Source organism: Patella vulgata, chromosome 2, assembly GCF_932274485.2.
Source record: "Patella vulgata chromosome 2, xgPatVulg1.2, whole genome shotgun sequence".
Classification (NCBI taxonomy): domain Eukaryota; kingdom Metazoa; phylum Mollusca; class Gastropoda; family Patellidae; genus Patella; species Patella vulgata.
The window spans coordinates 62,230,746-62,245,605 of record NC_065880.2 but is presented as its reverse complement, the minus strand read 5'-3'; the positions used below and the strand labels follow the sequence as shown (position 1 = coordinate 62,245,605).

Below are 14,860 nucleotides of genomic sequence, written 5' to 3'. Positions count from 1 at the left end.
CGACAAGGACAAGGAAACACCAGTCTACATTGGCTGAAGGTGGAACAACGAATCAAGTATAAGCTACTGATGCATGTATTCAAATCCAAGCACAAACTTGCCCCGCCTTATCTTCAGGAACTAATCCAGGATCATCAGCCAGTCAGAACACTCAGATCAGCGAACAAATATCTACTTGACCCTCCATCCTCAAGGTCGGCAACATATGGCGACCGTAGATTTGCAGCAGCTGGTCCAGCCCTATGGAACTCACTGCCAGACAACATCAGATCCATTCCATCTCTGGATGACTTCAAGAGTGCAATAAAGACACACTTGTTCAAAGAGGCATATCCATAGACAATCCCTGTATTGTATATATCCATGTGTTGTCATACTCCAGCAGCGCCTTTGAGCAGTTGTACTCAACTGGTAAAGGCGCTATAGAAATACATAGTTATTATTATTATTATTATTTAGGTTCTCCATGCCTTCTCCTTTGTCACTGTCCTGTTAGACAAGCTCTCCATCACTCCGCCGTTGCTGCTCCAGGAATGCTGATGCCATTCCTCCCGTGAACAGGTAATTATGCGCTAGGAATATCTACGGTAGTTTGGGACCTTAAAGCGTGTAAAGGGGCATAACTCCATTGGGCATATCGCAGCCCGTTAACTAATAACCAAGTAACGCCGTATTTACCAAGGCCAATAAAGTTATTTATTCGATTAAGGCAACGGCGAATATGATTACTGTATGCAATATGTATTAAAATAAATATTTACAATTCATTGGAAAAACAATATTGAAAGCATAGCTTTCAATGTCCGACGTGGAGGGAGATAGCATATAGTCTAGAGCCAATTCCTTAAAGCGGCGAATAGTAGAAGCCGTTAAGCGCTTGAAAAACATCATGAAATATCGTATAATATTATAGGAATGAAAATGTACCGATCATGTTTTATAATAAATCCTCACCTAGTAAAACAATAGGTGCTACTACTGTTAGAATAGTTTGAAATATAAAGTGATTGATCTTAAGAATACTTGAAAGGCTCCAGGGTAGAGATGCTGCTTGACCGAAGTCGATTGCTATCTGCCATCACGTCGTTAACAGGGTCAAGGTTTCTAGTGGAAATGCTGCAGGGAGTTGGGGAACGTAAATAAGGTGGTCTGGAACCGAATTTGGGCACTAAAGGGGGATAACTTCTCTTGGGCTTGATATTTTTATTTACAGGAAAACCGTACCAATCCAGAAGTTCCTGAATCGTGTATGGCATACACCAAGTATCCTGATATATTCACAACTGTAAAAAACTAAGTACCGGTACTAATAATTATTTTCAACGTGGAACTAGTAAAACTTTTAACTTCAATGTACATTTTTAAATATTAAATATTAATTATTAATTATTAAATATTGTATTAATTATTATATATATTTATGTAATAAAGTTTGTGTTGTTCTTAATTGAAGTACTCTGTTATCTGTTCGTGTCTGGGTTATTGCAGGGGGTCTTCACCTACAGCTACAGAACGCCTGCAAATACGTTGGTTGCCAGCCGGAGGGTTGGTCACGCAACAATTGGTGTCAGAAGTGGGATCTAGTGAAGTTCTGTAGTTGGTGAACCCTTTTTCAGACATGAGCGATTCCGAGATCACATTCAAAGAGCAATCTGTGCCTTGTCATCAGAATTTAAATGATAGTATTGGATTCCCTCAAGAGGTTCTAGTATGGAAGACCCTGACTTCACCGTTTTGGATGAGACTGTTGATGACACTTTGTCCGTAGCTGATGTCCTCCAATCTGTGGAGAAACGAATAGAAGCTTCAATTTTTAGAAGTCAGGAAAACCTAAAAAAGAGAATAATAAATATGACTGAAAATATCTTGACAAATTATAACTCTATATCACATATGACCTTAGAAATTGAAAAGGTTAGTTCTGAGGTGAAGGAATTGAAAACCTCACGACAAACATGTGGTGTTCCAATACACACCCTACAAAATCCATGCAATGAGTTAACTACAGATATAAACAATAGTTATGGTAGAACCCCGGCTACAAGGTTAGGGACACAACCTGGTAGTAGTAGTTTGACATGTCAAGATGAACCCACACAGGGGTTTTATCATTCAAGGGAGACTACTCCAAATAATCATATGCCTGCTCCCACCAAAATGCGACCACCAAGTTACAATGGAAGTGAGGAGCTTGAAGATTATCTTGCTCAGTTTGGAGTCCTATCAGAATTAAATCGCTGGGATTATAAGACTAAGTCCCTATACCTAGCCAGTAGCCTTGAAGGAAGTGCAAGGTCCCTGCTAAATGAATTATCCCATGAGCAAAGGAGGGACTGTGATAATCTTGTTCAGATATTAAACCTTAGATTTGGCTCAACCAGTAGGTCTGAAATATTTAAGGCCACCCTTCAGACTAAAACCAAGCAGAGAAATGAAAGTATATCTGATCTTGCTCAGTCGATCAAGAAGCTTTCAAGACAAGCATACCCGGAAGCACCTACCAACGTGGTGTCAACCCTCGCAAGAGATTATTTTATAGATGCTTTACCAGATACCGATATGAGGCTTCGACTTCGTGAAGCCAGAGTCAAGGATATAGGTGAAGCTGAGCTGTTAGCTGTACAGCTGGAGGCTTTTAGAATGGCAGACCGACAGAAGACACATCGGGTCCATGCAGTCGGACAATCTAAGGAACAAAACCTGTCTGGAGATTGTCATGAACAGACAAAATTCAATGAAGCTGTCCAGGGTTTGCGACAGGATATGCAGCTTCTAACAAAGCATCTGCAGCGATTGTCCGCTTCTCACTTACAATCTGAAAGAAACAGAATAAATGATTACCAAAATAAGTCATATCAAAAAGGCGATGCTTACAATAACAATAGGAAAGAATGGCCTTGGAGAGGGAATCAGAAACCAAACCATTCTCAAGATTGGCGCCAAAATATAGATATAAAGCCGGGAAACGGGCAGACGTCGAGTTCGGAGGCCAGACCTCGACGAGAACAGAGACCAACCAGGTTTCAAAAAGGGCCTCAAAATATGGAGATGAGGGACTGTTTGTGCCAACACTAATTGCGGGTCTACCTGTCACAATGCTAGTGGACACTGGGGCCAATATTACAGTTTTAAATAGAGAAGTTGTCTCAAAAGTCCTCGTTTATAAAACTTTTGCCAGTTAAGTTGAGCATGGTAACTGCGACTGGAGAGTTGTCTCCCTTTCATGGAAAAACACACTTGAAAATAAAATTAGGGAAAAGTAATGTCACTCAAGAAGTTTATGTTACTGACATTCAAAACGATGGCATTTTGGGTTTAGATTTTTAAACAAATATAGGAGGAGATGTAATTCTTAGTAAGAATTGTTTAAATGTTAAAGGAGATGAAATTTCTTGTTACCTCTTCTTAGCTGATGCAGAGCCAAAAGTGTGCAGGCTTGCTGTAACTGAAGACACAGTTGTTCCCCCTGAAACAGAAATTATTGTTTCAGGAAAATTCATTGATCCTGTGATTAATATGAAAAAAGGAATTATAGAACCTTTGCCAGGGTTTACTAAAAAGACAGGACTCTTACTAGCTAAATGCTTTGTGAATACCAGGGGAGGGAATATTCCTCTACGTATTAATAATGTAACAGACCAACCTTGTAAGATTTATAAGAACACAGTAGCGGTTCAATGTGAAGTTGCTGAGGATATTATTAAAGTTGAACAGGATAATTCTGTTCAACCAGTATACAATGTGACTAAAACTCACATATTACCTGATCATGTCAGGGAAGTGCTCGATAGGAGTATACCAAATCTGAATGATTCTGAAAAAGAAAAATTAAAGAATCTATGATTCCTTAGATATAGGGGAGACAAATCTTGTGGAACATAAAATAAACACAGGTAATGCCATGCCTATAAAGCAGCCGCCCAGACGTATATCACTGGCTAAACTTCAGGAAGCCAGGGAAGAAATAGAAAAATGGCCAAACAGGGGATCATCTCTCCCTCGATCAGTCCTTGGTCATCCCCGGTGGTTTTAGTAAAGAAGAAGGATAACAGTACTAGATTTTGTGTTGATTACTGCAAGCTTAATGATGTGACTATTAAAGACTCCCACCCCCTTCCCAGGGTAGACGATATCTTGGATGCACTGTCTGGAGCAAAACTGTTTTCCACACTTGATCTTAAAAGTGGATACCGCCAAGTAAAATTAGCTGAGAGTGACAAAGAGAAATCAGCCTTTTCAGTATATGGTAGTGGCTTGTGGGAGTTCAATGTAATGAGTTTTCGGCTTTGTAGTGCCCATGGCAGTTTTGAAAGATTGATGGAGAGGTTGCTAAAAGGCTTATCCTGGCAAATCTGTTTGGTCTACCTTGGTGACATAATAGTGTATTCGAAGTCGTTCGAACAACACCTTGCAAATTTTACTAAGGTTTTTGAGTGCCTGAAGCAGGCTAACCTAAAGCTAAATCCAAAAAAATGTCATCTAATGAAAGAAAAAGTTACCTACCTTGGGCACATTGTTAGTGCAGAAGGTATTGCTACTGATCCTGCCAAAATCGAGGCTGTGAAAAACTGGCCAGTGCCTGTAAATGTAAAACAAATTAGAAGCTTTCTGGGACTTTGCTCCTATTACAGGAGATTTGTTAAGGGGTTTGCTGATATAGCAAGGCCATTACATAAGCTCACAGAGAAAACAAGGCCATTTAAGTGGACCGAGGAGTGTCATAAAGCCTTTTAAAGACTGCGGACGGCACTTACGGAGTCGCCAGTTCTCGCCTATCCGAATGACAATGACAGTTACATAGTAGATTGTGATGCTAGCAATGAAGGATTGGGATCTGTACTCTCCCAGGTGCAAGATGGTACAGAAAGAGTTAATTTGTTTTTACAGCAAAGCTTTCTCTTCAGCCGAAAGAAAGTATTGTGTATTTGTATGGAGCGTTGAGATGGTTGTTTAATTTCAAAAATCTCGAAGGGCAGATAGCTAGGTGGTTCGAAACCTTAGCTGCCTAAGAAAGTATTGTGTATTTGTATGGAGCGTTGAGATGGTTGTTTAATTTCAAAAATCTCGAAGGGCAGATAGCTAGGTGGTTCGAAACCTTAGCTGCCTATGATTTTGAAATTGAGCACCGTCCTGGACGAATCCACTCTAATGCTGATGCACTGTCAAGGCGACCATGCTTCGAACGTAACTGTTCGAAATGCTCTTCTGCTGAAGAGAGATATGGGGAATTTAGTCATGTTCGAAATGACGTAACCCCAATGGAAGATGTTGCACCAAAGCTGGTGCGAGCCAATAATGAAAATGTAAAACCTACCACTGACATAGAGGGAGATCCGATTCCACCTATATCATTCCGGATGGTTGGCATTGGCACTGCAGATATCACTAATATGCCTTCTACCTCTTATCAACAGGACCATTCATCTGGTTTTGAGGATCCTCTGAATAATGTTGATATTTCTACTAAACAGAGAGAAGATAATACTTTAGCCCAGGTCATTGACTGGAAGGAAATAAATAGAAAACCTCAATGGGAGGAAATTGCTAATAAAGATATATCTGTTAAATACTATTGGCACCGTTTTGAGTCTTTTGTTTTACGGGGGGGGGATGTTATATCGATCTTGGGAAAAAGAAACAGGAGATTTGACGTATCTCCTTGTTTTACCTTCTTGCTTAAAGAAATTAGCCTTTGAACACTTACATGACTCGCCGACTGGTGGGCATTTAGGGGTCAAGAAAACCTTGTACAAATTGAGATCTCGCTTTTCGTGGTATGGCATGAGATCTGACTAAAATATTGGGTAAATTGCTGTGACATTTGTTCGTCAAGGAAAAGACCGACGCATAAACCTAAGGCCCCTCTGAAATTATATTGTGTAGGAGCTCCCGTGGAAAGAATTGCCATGGATATCATGGGACCTATGCCACTGACCCTCAATGGAAATAAATATGTCCTAGTTGTGGGCGATTATTTCACTAAGTACACAGATGCGTATCCTATCAAAGATACAACTGCTCCCACAGTTGCTGATACTCTGATAGAAAGATTTGTAACTCATTTCGGTGTGCCTCTTTCACTGCACACCGATCAAGTGTCGAACTTTGGCTCCAAGGTATTTGCCTCTATGTGACAAACCTTGGGAATTCACAAGACTCGAACTACCCCTTTTCGCCCACAATCTGACGGAATGATTGAGAGGGCGAACCAAACAATAAAAAATATGCTTAGCGCCTTTGTAAATGAAAACCAAAATGATTGGGATAAATACTTACCTATGATAATGATGGCTTATCGTTCATCCGTTCATGAATCAACTAGAGTAACCCCAAATAAAATGATGTATGGAAGAGAGATAACTCTTCCTGTTGATTTGGTTTTTGGCACACCTGAAATGATAAATATAGAAAATTATTCATTAGATTTTAATTATGCATATGAATTACAACAAAAAATGTATAGAAGGCCGACTAAATACGGCCGGAGCAAGTATGAAAAGAAACTAGAATAAAAGGTTAGCTCGTAATAGTTATGAGGTTGGAACTCCAGTATGGGTTCACAACCCCAAGCCGAGGACGGGTTTAAATAGAAAACTGCAAATGGATTGGCAAGGCCCATATATTGTCACCCAGATAATTAATAGCGTAATTTACCGGGTACAAGAATCTCCCCGAGCTAAACCCAAAATATTTCATCATGACAAACTAAAACCATATGAGGGTAACTCTCCCCCAACATGGCACAGAGTGTAATATCAGTAATTTAATTGATTGTAGGCCTATAAAGTCGAAGTATTAATTATTATTAATTGACAACTTTCACTTACCTGTATGTTTTCACTCGCCTGTATATATACTTGATTTTTATATTTCATGTTACTTTCTGGGTCACTACTTACACCAGCCGCATATGTGAAAACTGCTACTGTCTGATTCATCGTAAATTTTAAACGGATTTCTTCGATTATGAACAAACTACTTAACGTTGGTTATTATAAACTTACCTGTGTGTTTGTAATGAACTCCCGTTCGATAAAATCCATTGCACAACTAATTATCACAACGATGAAAACAAGTTCTCTCTTGAAAAATTGAAATATCACAAACTTTTCCCAGAGAAAAATACCAATATGGAAGATGGTTACGTCACTCTGCGGAAGATATCATTTCGTATTAGGGGTGACAGCATAGGAAATTCAAGTACAATTACGACAAGAATCCATGACCACTCGGACCAAAGACCACTCGGTTCAAGACCAGTCGGACCAACTGATAGACCACTCAGCCCAAACAAATAGACTACTCGGACCATACAAAAAGACTATTCGGACCCAACAGAAAGACCACTCGGACCAATAATAAAATGTTGTTTTAATAAATTGATAATTGCGTTTGTTTTAATATAATTACTCGAACCAATAATAAAGTGTTATTTTAATAAATTGATAATTGTGTTTATTTTAATATGACTACTCGAACCAATAATAAAGTGTTATTTGAATAAATTGATAATTGTGTGTGTTTTAATATGACTACTCGAACTAATAATAACGTGTTGTTTGAATAAATTGATAATTGTATTCCAAATCGCAAAATATCGAGAACCACACTTGTAGTCACGTTTAAAAAGGGGCATATAAACGTCCGGTCTTCGTATTATTATGTGCTGTTTATATTAACGCATCAAGGGCGGATAACTTGAAAACGTGTCTCCACCCCCCACCCCCCATATATAGTAACCCAGGGGTTAGTGGGGTAGAACGGAATGAAACCACTGGGGATACCGCGAATGTGGAAAAAGTAAAATTAGGCTATCAGACAAGAACAGTATACCCGTATATGTAGAAACTGTCAAAAGTCTGGACATACCGAGTCTCATTGCAAGAGTAAAGAAAAATTAGATTGATATTTTTTTTTTGGCACCATTATTAATTAATTTTAAAACTAATCGTTGATTTATTTACCGTACACAAAATTGAACCAAACAACTCTAAATATAAGAATTCCGTATAAGAATTATTTGCTTCTTTGTATTGTGATTTAATAATAAATAAATAGCATATTGTCTAGCCTTATAATATAATTTAATTGGTCCGACTGGTCTTATTTTGGTCCGACTGGTCTTAGTCCGAGTAGTCTTTGGTCCGAGTGGTCTGGATACCTACGACAATTGGCATTGAGTTTGAGCGTTCGCACACATAACTACCCGCATTCCTGTATTTAGTTACCGTCTTTTACATTCTAGTAAAATCTCTGCAAATTTTATAGCTTTACTTTTTGAAATATTTTGTTCTAATTATTTGATTAGCGACTCGGATGGGATTATTTACTTTTGAACACGCATGCCGCACAAACACAACTATACATTCGTTTTACGGGCTTTATCACACTTCGGTCAAAACTGTCGAATCGAGAATTAATGTTCCGCTTCTTACGGGGTCATACGGGCTTAGTAGCATTATATACCCACCCGGGCACCCAATACGGCAATAGACACGCTGAGGGCTGCCGCAACACGCTTAAAGATGTTACTGAAGCGGTTATTATTCGATCGAAAGAATGCGTATAAAATTAAAAATACACTCAGAGAATTCGGAGGTAAGCTTCATGATCCTTGTTGAATTATTTATAACATAAAGAAGATAGGATATTTATAGTTTATTCATGACTTTATTTTTACGAGTATCCGTGCAATCAGTGATATTTTAATTGTGAAGAAAATTTGATAGACTGGCGATCAATGGTTTCCATATAAATCTCCTATGTAATTGCCTTCAATTGATATCTTTCGTCGCCCAAACCCATATACGATCAAAATGATCGCGCTGTCAAACTATCTTTCAATGTTAACAAACCCCCGCAACAGGTATATTGGATTCGACCATTACGTCACGAAGACATTGTTGACATCGACTCTGTCGAAATTACAAGTAAATTTTCAAATTTTTCAAGAGAGAAATTGTTCTCATCGTTGTGATAATTAGTTGTGCAATGGATTTTATCGAACGGGAGTTCATTACAAACACACAGGTAAGTTTATAATAACCAAAGTTAAGTAGTTTGTTCATAATCGAAGAAATCCGTTTAAAATTTACGATGAATCAGACAGTCTGATTCATCGTAAATTTTAAACGGATTTCTTCGATTATGAACAAACTACTTAACTTTGGTTATTATAAACTTACCTGTGTGTTTGTAATGAACTCCCGTTCGATAAAATCCATTGCACAACTAATTATCACAACGATGAGAACAATTTCTCTCTTGAAAAATTTGAAAATTTACTTGTAATTTCGACAGAGGCGATGTCAACAATGTCTTCGTGACGTATTGGTCGAATCCAATATACCTGTTGCGGGGGTTGGTTAACATTGAAAGATAGTTTGACAGCGCGATCATTTTGATCGTATATGGGTTTGGGCGACGAAAAATATCAATTGAAGGCAATTACATAGGAGATTTATATGGAAACCATTGATCGCCAGTCTATCAAATTTTCTTCACAATTAAAATATCACTGATTGCACGGATACTCGTAAAAATAAAGTCATGAATAAACTATAAATATCCTATCTTCTTTATGTTATAAATAATTTAACAATGATCATGAAGCTTACCTCCGAATTCTCTGAGTGTATTTTTAATTTTATACGCATTCTTTCGATCGAATAATAACCGCTTCAGTAACATCTTTAAGCGTGTTGCGGCAGCCCTCAGCGTGTCTATTGCCGTATTGGGTGCCCGTATGGGTATATAATGCTACTAAACCCGTATGACCCCGTAAGAAGCGGAACATTAATTCTCGATTCGACAGTTTTGACCGAAGTGTGATAAAGCCCGTAAAACGAATGTATAGTTGTGTTTGTGCGGCATGCGTGTTCAAAAGTAAATAATCCCATCCGAGTCGCTAATCAAATAATTAGAACAAAATATTTCAAAAAGTAAAGCTATAAAATTTGCAGAGATTTTACTAGAATGTAAAAGACGGTAACTAAATACAGGAATGCGGGTAGTTATGTGTGCGAACGCTCAAAGTCAATGCCAATTGTCGTAGGTATCCAGACCACTCGGACCAAAGACTACTCGGACTAAGACCAGTCGGACCAAAACAAGACCAGTCGGACCAATTAAATTATATTATAAGGCTAGACAATATGCTATTTATTTATTATTAAATCACAATACAAAGAAGCAAATAATTCTTATACGGAATTCTTATATTTAGAGTTGTTTGGTTCAATTTTGTGTACGTAAATAAATCAACGATTAGTTTTAAAATTAATTAATAATGGTGCCAAAAAAAAACATCAATCTAATTTTTCCTTACTCTTGCAATGAGACTCGGTATGTCCAGACTTTTGACAGTTTCTACATATACGGGTATACTGTTCTTGTCTGATAGCCTAATTTTACTTTTTCCACATTCGCGGTATCCCCAGTGGTTTCATTCCGTTCTACCCCACTAACCCCTGGGTTAATATGGGGGGGGGGGGTGGATACACGTTTTCAAGTTATCCGCCCTTGATGCGTTAATATAAACAGCACATAATAATACGAAGACCGGACGTTTATATGCCCCTTTTTAAACGTGACTACAAGTGTGGTTCTCGATATTTTGCGATTTGGAATACAATTATCAATTTATTCAAACAACACGTTATTATTAGTTCGAGTAGTCATATTAAAACACACACAATTATCAATTTATTCAAATAACACTTTATTATTGGTTCGAGTAGTCATATTAAAATAAACACAATTATCAATTTATTAAAATAACACTTTATTATTGGTTCGAGTAATTATATTAAAACAAACGCAATTATCAATTTATTAAAACAACATTTTATTATTGGTCCGAGTCGTCTTTCTGTTGGGTCCGAATAGTCTTTTTGTATGGTCCGAGTAGTCTATTTGTATGGGCTGAGTGGTCTATCACTTGGTCCGACTGGTCTTGAACCGAGTGATCTTTGGTCCGGGTGGTCATGGATTCTTGTCGTAATTGTACTTGAATTTCCTATGCTGTCACCCCTATTACGAAATGATATCTTCCGCAGAGTGACGTAACCATCTTCCATATTGGTATTTTTCTCTGGGAAAAGTTTGTGATATTTCAATTTTTCAAGAGAGAACTTGTTTTCATCGTTGTGATAATTAGTTGTGCAATGGATTTTATCGAACGGGAGTTCATTACAAACACATAGGTAAGTTTATAATAACCAACGTTAAGTAGTTTGTTCATAATCGAAGAAATCCGTTTAAAATTTACGATGAATCAGACAGTAGTCCTGCATTGACCTTACTGCCAACTTTTTGGGGGACCAAACCCGGACTGAGAGGGGGGCTGTGTTACGATCCTGTGAACACCCCTACCATGCATTTATTGTTTTTATTGTTGTATAAATTATTATATAATTTATAAGTTGTTGACTGTTATGAAGTATTTTAATCAGAACGTGCCTTTCTTTGTTAATGAGATCACTGGTTTGTTTACCTACACGAACTTGTTCTCCCTCGCGTCACAAATGGACTGCGCCATTTTTTCCACGCCGTTTTCTTCGCCGAAAGAAAGTATTGTGTATTTGTATGGAGCGTTGAGATGGTTGTTTAATTTCAAAAATCTCGAAGGGCAGATAGCTAGGTGGTTCGAAACCTTAGCTGCCTAAGAAAGTATTGTGTATTTGTATGGAGCGTTGAGATGGTTGTTTAATTTCAAAAATCTCGAAGGGCAGATAGCTAGGTGGTTCGAAACCTTAGCTGCCTATGATTTTGAAATTGAGCACCGTCCTGGACGAATCCACTCTAATGCTGATGCACTGTCAAGGCGACCATGCTTCGAACGTAACTGTTCGAAATGCTCTTCTGCTGAAGAGAGATATGGGGAATTTAGTCATGTTCGAAATGACGTAACCCCAATGGAAGATGTTGCACCAAAGCTGGTGCGAGCCAATAATGAAAATGTAAAACCTACCACTGACATAGAGGGAGATCCGATTCCACCTATATCATTCCGGATGGTTGGCATTGGCACTGCAGATATCACTCATCGTAAATTTTAAACGGATTTCTTCGATTATGAACAAACTACTTAACTTTGGTTATTATAAACTTACCTGTGTGTTTGTAATGAACTCCCGTTCGATAAAATCCATTGCACAACTAATTATCACAACGATGAGAACAATTTCTCTCTTGAAAAATTTGAAAATTTACTTGTAATTTCGACAGAGGCGATGTCAACAATGTCTTCGTGACGTATTGGTCGAATCCAATATACCTGTTGCGGGGGTTGGTTAACATTGAAAGATAGTTTGACAGCGCGATCATTTTGATCGTATATGGGTTTGGGCGACGAAAAATATCAATTGAAGGCAATTACATAGGAGATTTATATGGAAACCATTGATCGCCAGTCTATCAAATTTTCTTCACAATTAAAATATCACTGATTGCACGGATACTCGTAAAAATAAAGTCATGAATAAACTATAAATATCCTATCTTCTTTATGTTATAAATAATTCAACAAGGATCATGAAGCTTACCTCCGAATTCTCTGAGTGTATTTTTAATTTTATACGCATTCTTTCGATCGAATAATAACCGCTTCAGTAACATCTTTAAGCGTGTTGCGGCAGCCCTCAGCGTGTCTATTGCCGTATTGGGTGCCCGTATGGGTATATAATGCTACTAAGCCCGTATGACCCCGTAAGAAGCGGAACATTAATTCTCGATTCGACAGTTTTGACCGAAGTGTGATAAAGCCCGTAAAACGAATGTATAGTTGTGTTTGTGCGGCATGCGTGTTCAAAAGTAAATAATCCCATCCGAGTCGCTAATCAAATAATTAGAACAAAATATTTCAAAAAGTAAAGCTATAAAATTTGCAGAGATTTTACTAGAATGTAAAAGACGGTAACTAAATACAGGAATGCGGGTAGTTATGTGTGCGAACGCTCAAACTCAATGCCAATTGTCGTAGGTATCCAGACCACTCGGACCAAAGACTACTCGGACTAAGACCAGTCGGACCAAAATAAGACCAGTCGGACCAATTAAATTATATTATAAGGCTAGACAATATGCTATTTATTTATTATTAAATCACAATACAAAGAAGCAAATAATTCTTATACGGAATTCTTATATTTAGAGTTGTTTGGTTCAATTTTGTGTACGGTAAATAAATCAACGATTAGTTTTAAAATTAATTAATAATGGTGCCAAAAAAAAAATATCAATCTAATTTTTCTTTACTCTTGCAATGAGACTCGGTATGTCCAGACTTTTGACAGTTTCTACATATACGGGTATACTGTTCTTGTCTGATAGCCTAATTTTACTTTTTCCACATTCGCGGTATCCCCAGTGGTTTCATTCCGTTCTACCCCACTAACCCCTGGGTTACTATATATGGGGGGTGGGGGGTGGAGACACGTTTTCAAGTTATCCGCCCTTGATGCGTTAATATAAACAGCACATAATAATACGAAGACCGGACGTTTATATGCCCCTTTTTAAACGTGACTACAAGTGTGGTTCTCGATATTTTGCGATTTGGAATACAATTATCAATTTATTCAAACAACACGTTATTATTAGTTCGAGTAGTCATATTAAAACACACACAATTATCAATTTATTCAAATAACACTTTATTATTGGTTCGAGTAGTCATATTAAAATAAACACAATTATCAATTTATTAAAATAACACTTTATTATTGGTTCGAGTAATTATATTAAAACAAACGCAATTATCAATTTATTAAAACAACATTTTATTATTGGTCCGAGTCGTCTTTCTGTTGGGTCCGAATAGTCTTTTTGTATGGTCCGAGTAGTCTATTTGTATGGGCTGAGTGGTCTATCACTTGGTCCGACTGGTCTTGAACCGAGTGATCTTTGGTCCGGGTGGTCATGGATTCTTGTCGTAATTGTACTTGAATTTCCTATGCTGTCACCCCTATTACGAAATGATATCTTCCGCAGAGTGACGTAACCATCTTCCATATTGGTATTTTTCTCTGGGAAAAGTTTGTGATATTTCAATTTTTCAAGAGAGAACTTGTTTTCATCGTTGTGATAATTAGTTGTGCAATGGATTTTATCGAACGGGAGTTCATTACAAACACATAGGTAAGTTTATAATAACCAACGTTAAGTAGTTTGTTCATAATCGAAGAAATCCGTTTAAAATTTACGATGAATCAGACAGTAGTCCTGCATTGACCTTACTGCCAACTTTTTGGGGGACCAAACCCGGACTGAGAGGGGGGCTGTGTTACGATCCTGTGAACACCCCTACCATGCATTTATTGTTTTTATTGTTGTATAAATTATTATATAATTTATAAGTTGTTGACTGTTATGAAGTATTTTAATCAGAACGTGCCTTTCTTTGTTAATGAGATCACTGGTTTGTTTACCTACACGAACTTGTTCTCCCTCGCGTCACAAATGGACTGCGCCATTTTTTCCACGCCGTTTTCTTCGCCGGCTGCAAGTAGACGAAAACTCCTCATAGCTCCGTACAAATGGAGTGTCATGAACCAATGAGTCCATGGGCTACGCTACAGTATTAAACCCAATTATCGATATCTGCATATAAATAAATATATTTCTGCCTCGAGTCTTACCGTATTTTCGTTTGGAACATTGACGAGGTAACAGTCCGCCTAGACTGGACAACCTGCTCTAAATGACGTCAGGCTGGTTCCTACGTCACTGCGCTATTCTGACTTCAATATAGAGACAGGTAGCGGGCAACCATCTTGCCAGGAGGAATTCCTCCCGGCAGTGCGCATCGCTTTCTGCGCACATTACCAATGTAAACAAAAACATGATAACGTTCTATTCG

The 14,860-nt window shown here is 37.9% G+C and overlaps 1 long non-coding RNA gene across 5 annotated transcripts; it reads right to left on the bottom strand.

Moving 5' to 3' along the window:
• Nucleotides 1-665: 665 nt before the first annotated feature.
• LOC126811282 (uncharacterized) lies at nucleotides 666-14,781 on the bottom strand. Of its 5 annotated transcripts, none has more exons than XR_007675507.2 (8): nucleotides 14,640-14,781; nucleotides 6,277-6,390; nucleotides 5,315-5,503; nucleotides 4,504-4,579; nucleotides 3,764-3,814; nucleotides 3,400-3,466; nucleotides 2,549-2,815; nucleotides 666-1,830 (listed from the first exon to the last, which is right to left on the bottom strand). It is a non-coding gene; the product is annotated as an uncharacterized LOC126811282 (long non-coding RNA). The 5 variants fall into 5 exon arrangements; XR_007675509.2 differs by having other exon boundaries at nucleotides 3,644-3,814; nucleotides 5,315-5,460; XR_008786209.1 differs by having other exon boundaries at nucleotides 666-1,783; nucleotides 1,899-2,815; nucleotides 5,315-5,460.
• Nucleotides 14,782-14,860: the final 79 nt, after the last annotated feature.